A 16021-nucleotide genomic window follows, 5' to 3' on the forward strand; every position below is an offset into this window, starting at 1 on the left:
TTAATGTATTATACATACCATAAACATAGTTGTTGTATCATATTGGTCAGGAAAAATGTCCAGAAAATGTCTGTCTATATTCAATACTTAAAGTAGTTTTGATAACAGTTGGTTGGCTTTGTGGGGCAGAAGCTGCAGATTGAGGGAGAAGACTGGATTTCTGCCTTATCTTTTCTGCGTACAGCATCTCTGTCTTCCGTCCTCGTTTGCTCGCTCCTATGTGCTCAGTGACCCATCCAGTGAGGCGCCAGCCAAACCCAGTTGCTTGATGAAGCTCCCTAGCTCTCTCTCCTCTAGAACTTTCCACAGCATCTGACTACACAGGAAGCCCACTCTCTCAAAGCTGTCCCTTCTCTTTATGTTACCCTCAAAGTAGACCTAGCTGTTTATAGATCCAGGATGATATATAGTCCACGGAGATTATGCCCCATCTGAATATATAAGAAGGTGAGTTTAAATTGTGTAACTTAGAAAGCTTAACTCCTTGTTATATGTACAAAGTTGAAAACAATCATTTACAATTCATTGATCCTTTTAAAATACCACCAAGGACCTTAGATGCTTTCTTCTTCAGCCTGTTGGCAGTATTTTCTGTTCAGTAGCTGTCCTCTCCTGTTCTCGTTGGCAGTGTGTGAATCCCACTTCCATTTGTCTGCAGTGAAACTTTGTCAGCCATTTTAGTAAGTCCTCATAGCTAATGCAATTCCAGCATAATTATAATTTCTAATTGTAGTCTACCACATGGGAATCCAATTTATCAGCTATCAGTATTAATGCTTTAGCACCAAAATAATGTGACTCAAATAAGTAACAGTGAATTGGGAGCTATGTACCATTGGAAGATACTAATAAAGCCAAACATCGGCCAGGGTGTGACGAGAATCATTTGGGATGACGAGCTCTGTGCAGTTCTGAAGATGGCACGATACACCGAAAAAGCGGCCTCAAAATAAACGCGTTTTAAAATTCTCCAAAACTGTGGAAAAATCCAGCCAAAAAGTGACTTTTAAGATGATAAAAAAAGAGTAAGTGCACCTGGTGTTGTGGCTATAAGATCAAATCCCCCAATCTGCCCAAGGTTTGAATAGCAACACATCTGAGGGAAGCTGGGTGTGTCTCCCCCGCTTTCTGTTTACTGTGCTGGTTAATGTAAATTCTGAAGTCTGAAGAAACGCATGGACGTTTCCTTTCCTGTAGCTGTTCCGTGTAGCATAAGGTGGCCAGATAGAATGTCGGCTGAATTTAAAGACAGAATTTCAGTTAAATTTGAATTCCAGATAAACAACAAAGAAATTTGTTGTTTTTTTCTCGGGCATGACATGTCTATAACCTATTTGCACGATTAAATTTGTGTTTCATACAAAACCATATTTTGAGTGAGTATCTTCCAATTTGGAATTTATTTGGATAATTTATAACCACTGAAAATCAGTGAGTCAGCATGAGCTTGCTTGTTCCTGTGCCGGCTGAGTGTGTTTGTATGGTTCTTCTCTCCCAAATGGACGAACTCTTTCTTTATTATTTTGAGATAATTTGACAGGATGCCCCCCCCAACTGATGGCTTCTTTTTGACTATTATTATTGTTTTATGTGGGAGTCCACTCTGTGTGCTGTGATTACCATTAATGAATAAAGAAACTGCCTTGGATTGTTGATAGGGCAGAACTTAGGAAGGCGGGGAAGGCAGAATTGAATGCTGGGAGGAAGAAGGCAGAGTCAGGGAGACGCCATGGATCCATGGCCAGAGGTAGACATGCTGAAACTTTTCTAGTAGGCCACAACCTCGTGGTGATATAAAGATTAATAGAAATGGGTTAAATTAAGATGCAGGAGTTAGCCAATAAGAAGCTAGAGCTAATAGGCCAAGCAGTTTTAATTAATATAGTTCTGTGTGGTTATTTTGGTTCTGGGTGGTCAGGACAAACAAGAGGCCTCCTCTTACAGTTGTTACACACACACACACACACACACACACACACACACACACACACACAGCCTCCCTCTTCTCTATATCCATATATATAAGCTCAAGTTTACAAATATAACCTGATGAGTCTTTTTTATCATTTGAATGTATATGATTCTAGGATCCACCACTTTGTATTGGATAGGTAATGAGGGGAACATCCCTTGGGGAAGCTAATTCTACCTCTCAGCAGTCATTAGTTACCCGTAGTTCTTTGTCTAGGACTGGGATCCCATGAGATTTGTTCCTTTAAACATTACCATGTCTATTTATATTGTTGCTGTTCAGGTCTTGTTTGGTAGCCTTTCCTTTTCTTTTCTTTACTTTTCTTATAAAAGACAACTGCTAATTGGGTCTAGCTTACAGTTTCAGAGGTTTTTTAAAAAAATATTTTTATTGTTTTTAATTGAGATATACATTTTTTTCCACTTCAAGTTTCCTGATCCTATTTTTCTGCCATCTTATCTATGATGTTCCCCAACATCATCATCAGGCTGGAGTTGTTTTGTTGATGTATCCACTGCTGAGATCCCTATGATCCTCTGATCCTTTCATTGTGTCCAGTTGTGGGTTTCGATACTGGCCTCGATTTGTTCTTGAGAAGCTTCTTTAAGGAGGGGTGAGAGCTACACTTTGCTGTGGGTATACGGTGGAGCTTTAGATGGCAATTAGGAATTACACTGGTCTAATAAAGTGACAGTGGAAGGGTCTCTTCTAAGATCCATGACTTCACTATCCCTGGCTATGTTTCTAGTTTCTACCAGTTATAATTTCTCCCCTATTGAGTGGGCTCCAAGTCTAGTTAGAGATCTGTTGGTTGGTTACTGCTAACATATGAGTGCCACTATTGCATGCTTAGGTATATCTTGTTATACTGGTCTTTGGTGTAGTTCATGGGCATCAATGTTAGATAGGACTATGGATGCTTTCTCCTCTGTGACAGCTTTCATTGTCCTTTCTGGTACTATAGAAGACATGCTACAAGAGGAGCCACATTGAATTACTCAAGTCCTGGGTTCTAAATGGGTAGTCTTCAGCCCCCTCAGTCCCTGAGAGGTAACCTAGCATATCAGGCAATCTTTATTATTTTGGGAGTTCTTAGGCTACCCTAACCAACAACTGAAACAGATGTTTCTCTTGCCTAGAACTGGGGTTTTTGTGAAAAGTCTCTGGCTCTTGTGGGAAGCTTTGCCCGACCAAGTGTTGTAACTATATTTATATGTAGGGGTAAACAGATGATCTCTTACTTGATAGAGAGAAGAATTTACATCACTACTGGACAACTGCAATGATTAAAATTAAAAATTAAACAGACAATTTTTTCTAAAACTTTGCACACTCTCAGGACTAGATTATGCCTACATATAATTTTAGAAGACCTCTTCACAATATTTAAGATAGATATGTTGTTTTAGCCTTGACCTTCAGCTTCAGTATTCTCAATGTTTTACTTTGATTTTCTTCAGGATGAGAAAAATCACCATACTTTTAGGCTGTCACCCACAATGACTTAGTTTGGACTATTCTTAGATCTCAGTATGGCTTAATATTGTTCAGTCTGTTTGTCGTTTCCGTTACTTTTTACTGTTATCCAAATGTTTGAAAGGGCACCTTAAGGATCGAGGGATTTCTTTTGGTTCATGGTTTTCAGGAATATATAGTTCACACTGGCAGCAAGGCATGGCAGCAGGAGACAGCATAGGTACTCATTACCTTCTTGTAGTGGTATGGAACAGGAAGTTGAGAGCAGAGACAGGAAACAGGGACTGCCTATAAAGAGAAAACCAGGCATCCACCCTTTTCCTGTGGTTCACATCCTCCAACTAGGCTCCCACCTCCCTATGTTTCCACAACCTCCCCCAAATCAGTACTACCATCTGAGATCCAATGTTAAAACATACAAGGCAGTTGGGAGCATTTCATATTGATACTATAGCATGGACCTACTAGGAATAAACCTAATCTAGGTGTGTGAAAGTAGTTCATGAGCAAAATAAAGATCCTGGTTTTAGAGTCTCTATTAAAGTACTGGAGATAAGGAAATGCCCGTACTGTCCAGGTTGTGAATAATAGTCAGAAGACAAGCAACATGAAAGAGACGGGGCTGCTTTGAAACAGTAATAGCTGAGGAGACGCCTACGGAAGTCCGGGTATCTGATGGATGAAATAATTAGTGTTATTGGCAGTCTGTTTCCTGAATTCTGCCCGAGCTCTCCCCTGACTCATAGTAAATTAAAAATAAATGTGGAGGTGTTGAGCCACTCAGTCTACATCTCTTCACCTCTACTCATTAATGTGATGATATTTGGTAATGCCCAGAGTCCCATTTATACACTCATCTTGGAAGTTCCCTGACTCACTCTATCCTCTGTTCTTTCTTAGTTAGCTCATGGCTCTCCTTTAGTGACATTTTCCAAGGCTCTTTCCAATCTCTTGGTCCGTAGGCATGAGTGGGTTGATGGTCTTTGGAAAGGTCACAGGGGCTCCTCCTCTTATCCATTTCCTTTCTTCTGTCACCAGTGACACTGCTACCCCTAGGAAATAACCCCAGGCCATGCTCCCTTGCTCTGGTATCTTCTGTTCCTTCTTGATGGGCACATTTTAGCCAGAGTATAAACAATAGTGTTTTGTCTCCATTTGTAGTCATGTCTGGTTCTACAGTCCAGAACATTCCAAGAAGGCAATAGTTCCTGAACTGGAACCTGTACATTCTCCCATCTAGACACTGGCTGAAACTCCATTCTTTACAGTAAATTCTAGGTTCCTAATCTTTAATCTGAAGCATCTCTGGGTTACCTTTATAACTTCCTTCTGTTGCCTCATTTACTATTGTCAAGTGAAACTCTGATTTCATTTCTCTCTAGGGTTCTCTTTCTTTAGAATACAATGGTGCTGGATACATATTGATTTACCACTTAGTGTTTGTCTGCCATACTGCCTCATTCCCTGTATTTAAAAGTTCCTGAACTTTTTAGGTGGTGGTGGCACATGTCTTTAATCCCAGCACTCAGGAGTCAGAAGCACACAGAGCTCTACGTTTCTGTGCTCTATGCAGTCTATATATATATATATATATATATATATATATATATATATATATATGGTATATATATACTGTCTATACAGTATATATACTGTATATATATACAGTCTATATATATATACTGGTCTATACAGTCGGGGCAGTGAAGGCTACACAGAAAAATCCTGTCTTGAAACACCAACCAACCAGCCAACCAACCAACCAACAAAAAAAAACCAAAGTTTCTCAAAGTATAACCTCTTTGGTGACGCTGCTTTAAAAAAAATGCTTTTCCAAAGTTATAGTTGCTTATATTTGTTTATAATGTCAAACCAAATATGTAGTAATAAGAGAGAAAGCCCTTCATTAAGTGAGAAAACTGAATACTCCATTCAAGTTTAACTTCACACTGAAAAGCATGAAGCTGTCTTTCTGTGCAGGCCCCTGATCTCCCACAGAAGGCAGACGATCAGCAAGCACATCTAAGATCTCACCATGCTAATGACCCACAATGTCATTTTGTTTTAGCAACTAACATTAGTAAACAGAAACGAAACAGCCATGTTGATCTCATAGCTAATGGAACACTGCACAAAGTGATCTGAGTACTCTCCCAGGCCCGCTGTGTTTTTTTCTCCTGAATTATAAACTAATCTAAATCTAACTCATTATTAGATTGAAGAGACAGGTAACCTTATGCATTAATGGAGAAGAACACAGGAAGAAGTATCAGAATGCAGACCCCTGGCCAGATTCTAGGTATTCCATGTCTGGAAACAGTCTTTGTGTGCATTTATTCTTCTGTCTCCCTTGGATGTTCTTCTTTTTCCATGGATGTTCTGTGGTTCCCTTCCTCTCTATGTTTCTTCCTAAATTCTACCATGGCAGCCTGGGCATGCATCCAGCATCAGTAAATGAAAATGTCTTCATGCAGCTTTGCCTCAGCATCACATACCAGCAGTTAACTGCTGCCCCTCGCAATCCCACTCCTAGAATATACAATATCAATGGGCTGCTCCTCTCTACTTCCCCACACCACGAAGGTGTTTGTGTGGGGCATTTAAGTAATTCCAGTCAATGGGCTTTGGTCTGGGAGTGGAGTGGGGAGGGGCATCCCAGGCTAGAGCAGCCTCTATTGCAAACAGGAACCCCACACGACCTCAGCACAACTCTAGTTGCTTAACTCCGTGCCTGACTTTCCTGAAGCAGGTCATTCTCGGAACTACGGGGCAGTTTGATAAGCTGGGATATACTAATTTATTGGCCATTTAAAAGAGAGGAAATTTTATTATGGATTACTCTGCTTTCTTGAAAATGTTTTCTTATAATTAAAAACATCTGGAAGGCATTTTAATATATCATAAACAAGAGGAAATCCAAAGCACGTGACTTCAAGAAAATGATGCAAATAGGATTCCTTGCCAAAATTTACTGTAATCTGTTTTTCTTCCCCTCTCCCTCTTCTGGTGGGTGTGTGGAGGTGGGAGATTCAAGAAGGAAGGGTACATGAGAGAGAGAGTATTAGGGATTCTGTAGAGGATACACTCATTTTCAAATTAGTCCACTGCTGGTTTTGGCCAGTGTTACAAGACATTACACACTGGCAGACTAAAACAGCCTTGGATTCTTTTAAAAACGTAGTCATTTTACTGGTAACTTTATTTCTGAAATGGGCAAATAATTAAATAAACACAAATGAAATTAGAAGATTGTAATCGGGAAATCAGAAGGAGAGCCAGAGTGGGGACCTCTTCCAGGGCAGTTTTGGTAAAGAACGGATTGTTTGCTTCAGCTGGGTTCTTCCTTCTCCGCCCATCTTCTGTTTGGATAACAGCATCATAAGAACCTCACATTTTTAATAGCGACTGTCCAAAATTGATGCTGAGACAGCACTTTAAACATTTCCCTCTCTGCCTTCTATCATATGTGGAATAATCCTAGGTACAACATAAATAATATGTTCTGAAGATCTCCCCCTCCTTGTCTATCTCCTTCCTCCTCCTCCTTCCTTTGCTTGTTTTCTTGAGATAGAGCCTCATCCTATTCAAGGCTGGCCTGAAGTTTGCAAGGTAGCTCAAGCACCAGACTGACTTCAGACTTGTAATAATCTTCCTGCCCCAGTCTTCCAAATGCTGGGATTCCAGGTAGGAGCTGTTGTGCTTAGCTGAAGACTTGCTTCCTAAATATGGAACTGTATGGAACGTCATCATCAAACGCAGGAACTGCATCCCTTAAAGCCATGGTTAAGAGGCCACCTCACCCCACATACTTGCCCCTCCATAAAGTGAAACCAACAATAACATTGGGGCCAGCACTTACCTTATTTGGCTTCTAAATCTTCAACACACACTTAATAATTTCATGAAAATAACAATGTACTTTTTTGTTTGGTGTAGAGTCTACTTTAAGTGTATAAATAGTTTATAAAAGATCATTGGACTGCTATAAATCTATAATTACACAAAGTGTATGAAAGACACAGTAGCATTTTATACAATGCTGGAACCTCTTATTTTCCTGGCTCCATTCCAGGTTGGTGCTGTAAGGGAAATTCAGAGGAAAGGACAGATGAACGGTGTGTGCAAATCCTGACTTGACATCATAGCAGTGATTTCTCTGAGTTTCATGCTCCCCTCTAGGATGGTGATAATATAATCCTTATTTTCTGTGAATTAGCTTACATAATTCATGTACTAAGGGGTTTGAATGATTTCTAGCATAAGACAGAGTATTGGATGATACTACTGTTATTACTGGTGTTGTTATGTCTGTATTGCTATTGTTCAAATAAATCCATAAAGGACCAGCTGGCGACAGGCCATTTGGGGTTTTGTTCTCCTTCTCTTTGTGTGTCTTTGGGAGGGGTGGATATGCTGTGCTGCCTCGTTTCTGTGTAAAAAGCCAATCAATTGACTTAATGGCCAATGTATCCTCCTCGCCACATGCAGCTGTGTAGAGGTGGATTCTGATTTCTGCCTTCCAGGCTCTGATGTGAACACGTTAGGAGGGTCAGATCTGGCCTCACTTCTCTGCCCACAAAAGAGAGCAATTAAGTGCAACGTATTTTTTTATCCATCTAAAGCCATCCATTGTGAGAGCTGCTGAGGACAAGAAATGAGAGAGAGACGATCATCTTATTAGACTAGAGGAGCTCTAGAAGGTTGTTTCTCCCAGCACAGGGGTATAAACGATGGACAGGCTGAGATCGTTAATGCCAACTGTCGGAGTGGAAGGCAGGGGCAAAGGCAGAAGTATATAGCCTAACCTTTGTATTTGCAGTTTTCACGTCAATGGATTTCACTAGCCTTGGATTCGGAACACTCAGGCTGGCCATGGCAGCACACAGCTATAGCGTCAAGGCTTTGGAGGGTGACACAGGCAGATTAAGCAATCTTGCTCAAGCTAAGGTACACAGTGAGATTCTACCTGTAAAAAAATGCATCTATATGATATAGAGTAGTTATTTATTACCATTTGCATTATAATTAAAACAGTAAAAAAGGAATGAAAAAAACTGAGATAAACATCTCAGTTTGTTATGACTGAGAAGTGACTTAATGCACAGGTTGGAGTCTTGTGGCACAGTCTACATACTCACTATGTAGTTTATGGGAAATACTTGAACATCAGTCAGTTTAGGCAACCACAGGTAGAGGGATCCCAGTACAATCCGCCAACTCTGCCTCATGGACATCAAGGGACAACTGTACTTGACTGCAATGAGGAAGATTGAGATAAAAAGAAATCAATATTTAGAACTCTGCCTATACATATTTATAAGGACAACACTTATTTTAAAAAAATATCTTGAGTCCATCCAGGTAATTAGTGTTCAGATAGGCCCTATTAGGAAGCTTTCGATTCCCAGATTGTTGAGAAAAGCTGTAAAGAGGTTAGGGGTGGGGAGTGATGTATGCCAAAATGAGAACTGGGTGGATGCTCTTTAGAGATCCTGGCTTGGCTTCATAGCAGTAATGTCTCTAAGTTTCATATGTCTTCTAAGATGGAATGATCTAGTCTCTGTAATTCTCTGACATAAAGCATCAATCAAATTGTTTAACCCTCTTTGAGTTCCCCCTCTGCAAAATAAGAAATGAAATATAGTCAGGGTTGTTGTTAATGCCAGTGTTGATTTATTTTAAGAATATATCAGGTGATATGTTCATTATTATTGGTCACTGTTTTCATTAAGATGAACAAAAGACAATATGGAAAAATAATGCCCCGTACTAAAACACAATTGATATCCATTATAAATTAATATGCTTTGCTATGTTAGTTAGTCTTTGCTCATTAATGATAACAGATAGCTTTGGAAAACTTTTAGAAATTACTTTATCTACCAAAATCGATATATGTTGGAAGTTTTAATTACATAGTATACTCAAGAAATTTATTAAAATAAATGTAGACTTAGGTACTTCCAAAAGTGACAGTCAGTCAATGATTTATAAAATTTATGCTAAACTAATGTTAAAGTGGAGGGGAGGCTCATTTTAAAACCACACCTGAAGTAGATGGTAGTTAGAATATATTTGGTATTCTTCCGAATTCTTTGTCCTTAATAGAAACACAAAACAAGAACCTGACGAACAGCCAACTGCAGATGAGGTGAGCAAGAACAGGCTTTTATTACAAAGGAAATTACAAGACTAATTTGCATCAACTGGTTTAAACAACAGTCTACCAGCCACACTAATCTGAGCAAACTGTACTATAGACAAACGACAGGATGAGGCCAGAAAATGCTTTTTTCCATTCTTATTTCAGAATCCCAGTCTATTGAAATGGATGTCAAACATGTGAATGGGCCTTACTATTTTATTTTAACACTGACTCCAAAAATTATTGTATTTCTGGAGGGGATTCTTTATAATAACGTCTATGAGACCAAACACAATAATTGCTACTGACACAAGAAACATGGAGCACGTTGAAGCCTGGCATGAGAGACCCAAGATTTCATTCACTATTAATATTTCTGTAAGAAATTCAGTCCAACAAAATAAGCAGTCAACTATAGACAAATAGTAATATTTAATTGAAAAAAGCTAATTTGAGAAAAAGATATGAGGAAGTGAAATAATATGTACTTGTATATAAAGAGAATATTAATAGTAGTCTTAGCAATTCTGTTTAAGCTCTGAAGTATTATCTGTTACCTTCTTGAGATTCATTAATAGCTTTTTCTCATTTTGGATCTTAGCCTGTGGTGATATTCTTTAGATCACAATTCCTACTCATATAGTTTAACCATTCACATTGTAAGCCAAAATGTGCACATACATTTTGAATGGATATATAGTTTTTGCTAGTAGAACCATTTCCAGATCAGAAACTGAAACAGAGGAGGGAATCTCTTGACCAAATGCTAAGAAACATACAAATTAACAAACAAAAATATAAAATCTCTCCAGAAATAGAGCACGTAAATATATTAAAATGTAGTTCATGCTCATCCATGTTAGCCTTCTTAACTTTAGAACATTAGTCACCATATAACAGACAGACAAGGCTAATGAATATTTGGAATGTTACTCAAGTTGTCTGTGTTAACAGATGACTACTACAAGAGGTCATCAGTAAATTTTAAAACAGTGCCCGATGACTCTTTCTCTGTGCTCACTTACTGATGCTATCTGTAAAGCTACAGTCAAACTCTGTAAATAAATACAGGAGTAAAGCCCTTGAGGAAGGTCCTTAATCTACAACACAGTGATTTTATAGCTGTGGGGAAAATGAACTTGAGGAATAAACTTTCACAGAACAGCAGTAAGAATGTTATCCACCCCTCTACCTATAGTGTTGTCCAAAACACAAACAGTATGGTTAATTCATTTATTGAAAAAACATTGAGCTAAACAGAGGACATGGCCCATTTTGGGGAATTAGGTGAGACTAGCTTCCATTCTCATGAGTCTTAGAGTCCAGGATTTTATCACTTAAAATCTGTCCTTTAACCTCCAAACAATTTGGATCTTTACTCTTCATCCATTATGCAAATTGTCTCGAAGATGAAGATTTTGAGCATATCTGATGGAAAATAATTTTGGAGAAGCCAGATGTTAGTTCCAGACAGAAACCTTATCCAACTAGTGACTTGCAGATTTTCAATGAGTACCATTAAAATTGAGGGGAAAAAAAAATCCCAATTTCTTAGTTTATAGTAATGTTACTTACAAAGGATCCCTCAATATTTTTCAAAGAATATGTGCTCTGCAAAACCCAGGTCTTCTCACTCAAATAGTTCCTAAACACAACTTGACTTTGTTCTCCATATTCTCAAGACAATGCTTCTTTTCAAACTAGGAGATGAAATATACTCCAAAAAGCTCATATGTTAGAAATTTGGTTGCTAGATAGTATACCCACCATTAAAATATGTATAGATCATGAAGATTCTGACCTAAAAAAAGCAGATTTAATTCACTGACAGAATCATAACTGAATAGATGTTTGTTTTCTAGGCGAACTGTGGGAAGTGGTCCCTGATATAGTTAATTTGTTTACTTTCTGCTGCTATAACAAAATGCTTGAGGTATGGTTTTTTGTTCAAAATGGAAGCTTATTTAGCTCACAGGTTTGGAGAGTCATAAAAACAGTATCCAAAATTCTTCTAGTCTCATCTCTGGTCCTGTGATAAAATGTCCAGAGAAAAAGAAACTTAAGGAACAAAGGGCTTATTGTATGTCAACTCCAGGTTACAGTCTATCATAGTGGAGAAACAAAGGTGATGAAAATGTAAAGCAGGTAGTCACATCACATCCGAAGTCAAGAGCAGAGAAACTAATGCATGTATAGTTAATGCTCAGCGAGCTTTTCCTGCTAACGCATAGGGGATGATGCTGCCCACTAGGCTGGTTCTTGTCTGTTGAGGCAGTAAGACACTACAATCCCTCACTGAGACTCTTCCCAGGTGTTCAAGGTCTTGCCAAGTTTACATTCAAATTGATCATCAAAAACATCCTTTGCTATTCATAGTGGGATGTCTATTCATAGTGGGATGTCTATTCATAGTGGGATGTCTTGGCAGGTACTATGCAAAAAGAAGAGTCCCCAGAGTGACACTCCAAGCTAGAGAGCTTCGGGGATCAAACTTGCTCTTCCATAGACACATGTCTGTCACCGGATCAACTCACTCTCTGAGATTAGAATGTACTCCTTCTTCCCTACTAATCAAAACAATTTCCACAGGCCCTGCCTTTTTAAACACCACCACCTCTCCACATTAACCCAGTGGGAACTAAACTTTCATTCAATGCATGAGCTTTCAGATGACAAATAACATCCAAGCAACAGCATTAGATGGAGAAAGACTCAGATAAAAGATAAACTAGCAAGGTAGGAGGCCTGCCAGAGAAGTACTGCCTTCTAGAAACCAAGAAGGGAACAGAATAAATGAAACACTTTAAGAGGGCCTGGTTAGGGACTGGGGGTATGCTTAAGTGTTCAGTGCACTTACTGATTTCTCAGAGGACTTAGGTTCATTTTTCCAGTATCTACCTCAGGAAATTCACAACTGCCTATAATTCTAGTTTCAGAGGAGTTGACCTCCCATTCTGGCCTCCTCAGGCATATATATATAGGAACTAACACATACACGTAAAATACAAGTCAATGAAGAAAGGGAAAGAGACCGGGGTGGGGGGGCGCCGAATTGATAAAAGTATTGTAAAGACCAGTATGGAGGTTGAGAAGAATGAAATTGAAAGAAAAAAAATCATTGGGCATTTGTCCAAACTCCTTGAAGTCTCAGGCAGGAGTCATGGTACAGGTGAGACTTTGAATGCTCACATTCTCATTTCCCCCAGCATGTTTGGCTATGATAGAAGAAAAGAAAAAAGGGAAGCACCCTAAAAATATAAATGAACTACTTTTTGAAAGACTATTATTATTTCAGTAGAAATTTAGCTGCAAAATAGAAGAAAATCAAACCCTTGCTAACCTAACTAGTAGCAAGAATGGCTTGATTCCAAACTCAAATCTTGGGGACTGATGGGCAATTTGCTACAAGCCCCGCTTAGTCAGACCACTGGGGAGAAAAATAAACCAGTCGTGGACAGCTGTGATCAAGCAAACACAAGAGGTGGAATGAGCCGATATCAGTCACGGGTTAGGGGGAGTAGAACAAAGCATTTGTTTCATGAAAAGCAGGGAGGCGGGAGAAGAGGGGAGGCTGTGCCAAGAACAAATATGTGAAAAAAAATACATTTTCTCAGAATGACTTGGTCTATCCAGCGCATTTAAAGCTGAATATAGCAAACTATCCTCTCATCCCACACTCCTTATTTCCTGTCATTCTCCGTGATACTTCCTTTTGGCCTGAACCAGAAGCATTCTCCACTTCTCCACATCTCCATTCTACCCCAAGCTGGAGGGCTGGCTCATCTCACCTTCCTTCTGCCTCCAAGTCTTCCTTGACTCATTCTCAGAGAATCCAGAGGTTTTGTTGTGGTTGTTGTTTATACAACACATATACAGAGTAATAAATGTCTACTAAGTATATATTATGGGCAGTGTGTGTGTGTGTGCATGCGTGCACGCCTGCACACTTAGTTTTTCCACTCCTTCTATTGTACCTGTGGGCGTTGGTTATTTACATGTGATGTGTAAAGATTATCTTCTGTCTTTGCGATTCTGCCCACCTTACCCGTGTACCACACTAAAAGCTGATTTAAAATAATTGAATGAATGCAGTTTTAAAAATTGAATTGAAATTTAAAACAGGTTATTATTAAAGTCTTGTGGATTAGAGATATTATGTGACAGAAGATAAAGTATAGTATATTTTTATTCAAAAGCACTTTGCTTATAAAAAAAGATAGTGTTTAGAAAAAAAAAAGGGTGGTTCTCCTTAGAAAGGCGTCTGGAATGACTGGGAGGTAAAAGTGATTTACCAGTATCTTCAGTTTCTACCATTAAAAGGTTAAGACTTTTGAAATAAATGAACTGAACCTCCCCCTATTCAGCCAGAGGCATCCATTATATCAGGCATGATTGAGATTATTAAAGTAGGAATATAAAGAGAAAAAATGTCATTGTTCAAGGAAAGACTCTTTAAAAAATCATCAGTGTGTAGTGAGACAAAAAATGTGAATTAGGATTTGTGGTCATTGTAAGGATTTTATAAATTCAAAGACCTACTGAAATATATAAATTAAACATTGTAGGACTGAAAATATGCTTAAATGTAAGGGAGTGAAGATAAGTAGATGTTTGGAAACCTCAACTTCAGCCAAAAAAACGTAAAGGGTGTCTAAGAGTGGTTCAGAGAACATTCCAGAGAAGGGAGGCAAGAATTCAGATTGAGTGGCTTTTTTTTCTTAGGAAAACACAGGAGGGAAGACAGAAGGTGGTGTGGACTGAAACACTCAGAGCTGGCTGGTGCATGCTGTAGCTCAGGAAGATGACAGCATTCTGACAAGCAAGCATGGCGATCTACAACATATCAATTAGGATGATGTTTATAAACTGCTGGCCTGTCTTGAATCAGAGGCAGGAACCAAAAGAGCCTTCTCATGCGCTGACACCAACACTAGGGCGAGCTTTGAGAGGAGAAAAGGCAGAAGAAGTAAGAAAGAGATCTACAAGATATCTTGTGACTCTGGAGCCCAAACAGGTGCCTGAGTGGCTACAGGGTCTGGACAAGGCATCTGCCACAGAGAGGCTGGGGTCAGAGGAAGAGAAGCAAGCTCACCAGCTAGTCTCAAGAATCAGTAAGAGCCCAAACTCACCAGCGAAAGCTGAAGAGAGCAGTTCCTTGAAGTTTACTAGAAGCCCGGTCCCGATCCTGTCAACCGTATAAAAGAGGTACGGCTGGCATGACCTAAAGCATGCTAATGCCAGGTGCTGGAGACTAAATTCATCGCCAGTGCCTTCATCAGCACTCAAAACAACAAAATCACAAAAGACAACAGGTAGCCTTCTTCCCCTTTGCAGCAGTGAGGGTTGGAGGGCAGAAATGCTCCCATGAGCCCAAGCTCCACCCCCAGAAATAGGAAAGGAAGCTGGACAGTTTCAGTAGGAAGCCTCTATGGCAAATTAACTGTTCACTGCAAGCACTGTGTTAAATATACCAAATCCTTATACGACTGCCCAGTACTCTGTGGCATTCACGGTTTGAAAGTTGAGGCTGATCATGGGCACATGGGCACAGAGTAGCAACAATTTTTTTTTGGCACGTTTGGAATAACATATACTTTCTTATCCAAACTAACTGGAGAAGAAGAAAAGGACTGGGAAATATGGTTTTTCTCCAGTCATTTTGAGGTTGCCATGGTGTTTTTCTGTCATTTCTAATCTTGCAGTGAGAACAGTAGGTGGAGAGAAAGCCCTTTTCCTTTGCACCACACTGTAACAAGAGAGAAGGCAGAGTGGCAGCTGGAGATGAAGCAAGGCATGATTTTGTATCGTAAGATTCAAGCTGAGTTAAGACTACACAGTGCAACTGTTTGGAAATGGTACAAGTCAAAGTACATTTGGCACCAGGAGCATCAGAATTGAGAAGTTTATTTTCTAAAACAGAGTTTGTCTAAGTAGAAATTAATTGGCCAAGTTAGTGTAGCATCTAAGAAGTTATTCGCATTTAAAAATTGCTCTAAAGCTGTGATCTTTTTGTAGATTCTGGAAATTATACGTTTTACCATTATGTTTATACCATTTTTGGCAAACGTTTTATTTGACAGAAAAAAATTTATTTCAGGAAAAATAAATACTTAAGGAATTCATTTTATGACTGGGCAGTCCTTATGAAATGGACATACATTCATAAGCCAGAGAGCACCAGTAACCTAATGGTGGTTTCTGGGAAAGTAAATATAATTTCAAGGATGAGTTGCAAAGTTATAATGGGCTAGGAAGTAGCATGCAGCAGATACATGGCTCTATAAGTAATCTATACAAGATAACCTGGCTACTGCAAAAGTTCAAGGAATCTGGTCAAATTTGAGGGGTTTTTAAATGAGAAAATAAATTACTACCTGGAATTATTTCTTTCTGACTGACCCATTTTGATTCATTGAAAATGAAATTGT

The 16021-nt window shown here is 39.1% G+C and overlaps 1 long non-coding RNA gene across 1 annotated transcript; it reads right to left on the reverse strand.

Annotated features, from left to right (window-relative positions):
* Positions 1-10812: 10812 nt before the first annotated feature.
* Positions 10813-14981, reverse strand: LOC146891168 (uncharacterized). The gene is made up of 2 exons (XR_014997782.2): positions 14723-14981; positions 10813-11021 (listed from the first exon to the last, which is right to left on the reverse strand). It is a non-coding gene; the product is annotated as an uncharacterized LOC146891168 (long non-coding RNA).
* Positions 14982-16021: the final 1040 nt, after the last annotated feature.

Source organism: Myodes glareolus, chromosome 17, assembly GCF_982192425.1.
Source record: "Myodes glareolus chromosome 17, mMyoGla1.1, whole genome shotgun sequence".
Classification (NCBI taxonomy): domain Eukaryota; kingdom Metazoa; phylum Chordata; class Mammalia; order Rodentia; family Cricetidae; genus Myodes; species Myodes glareolus.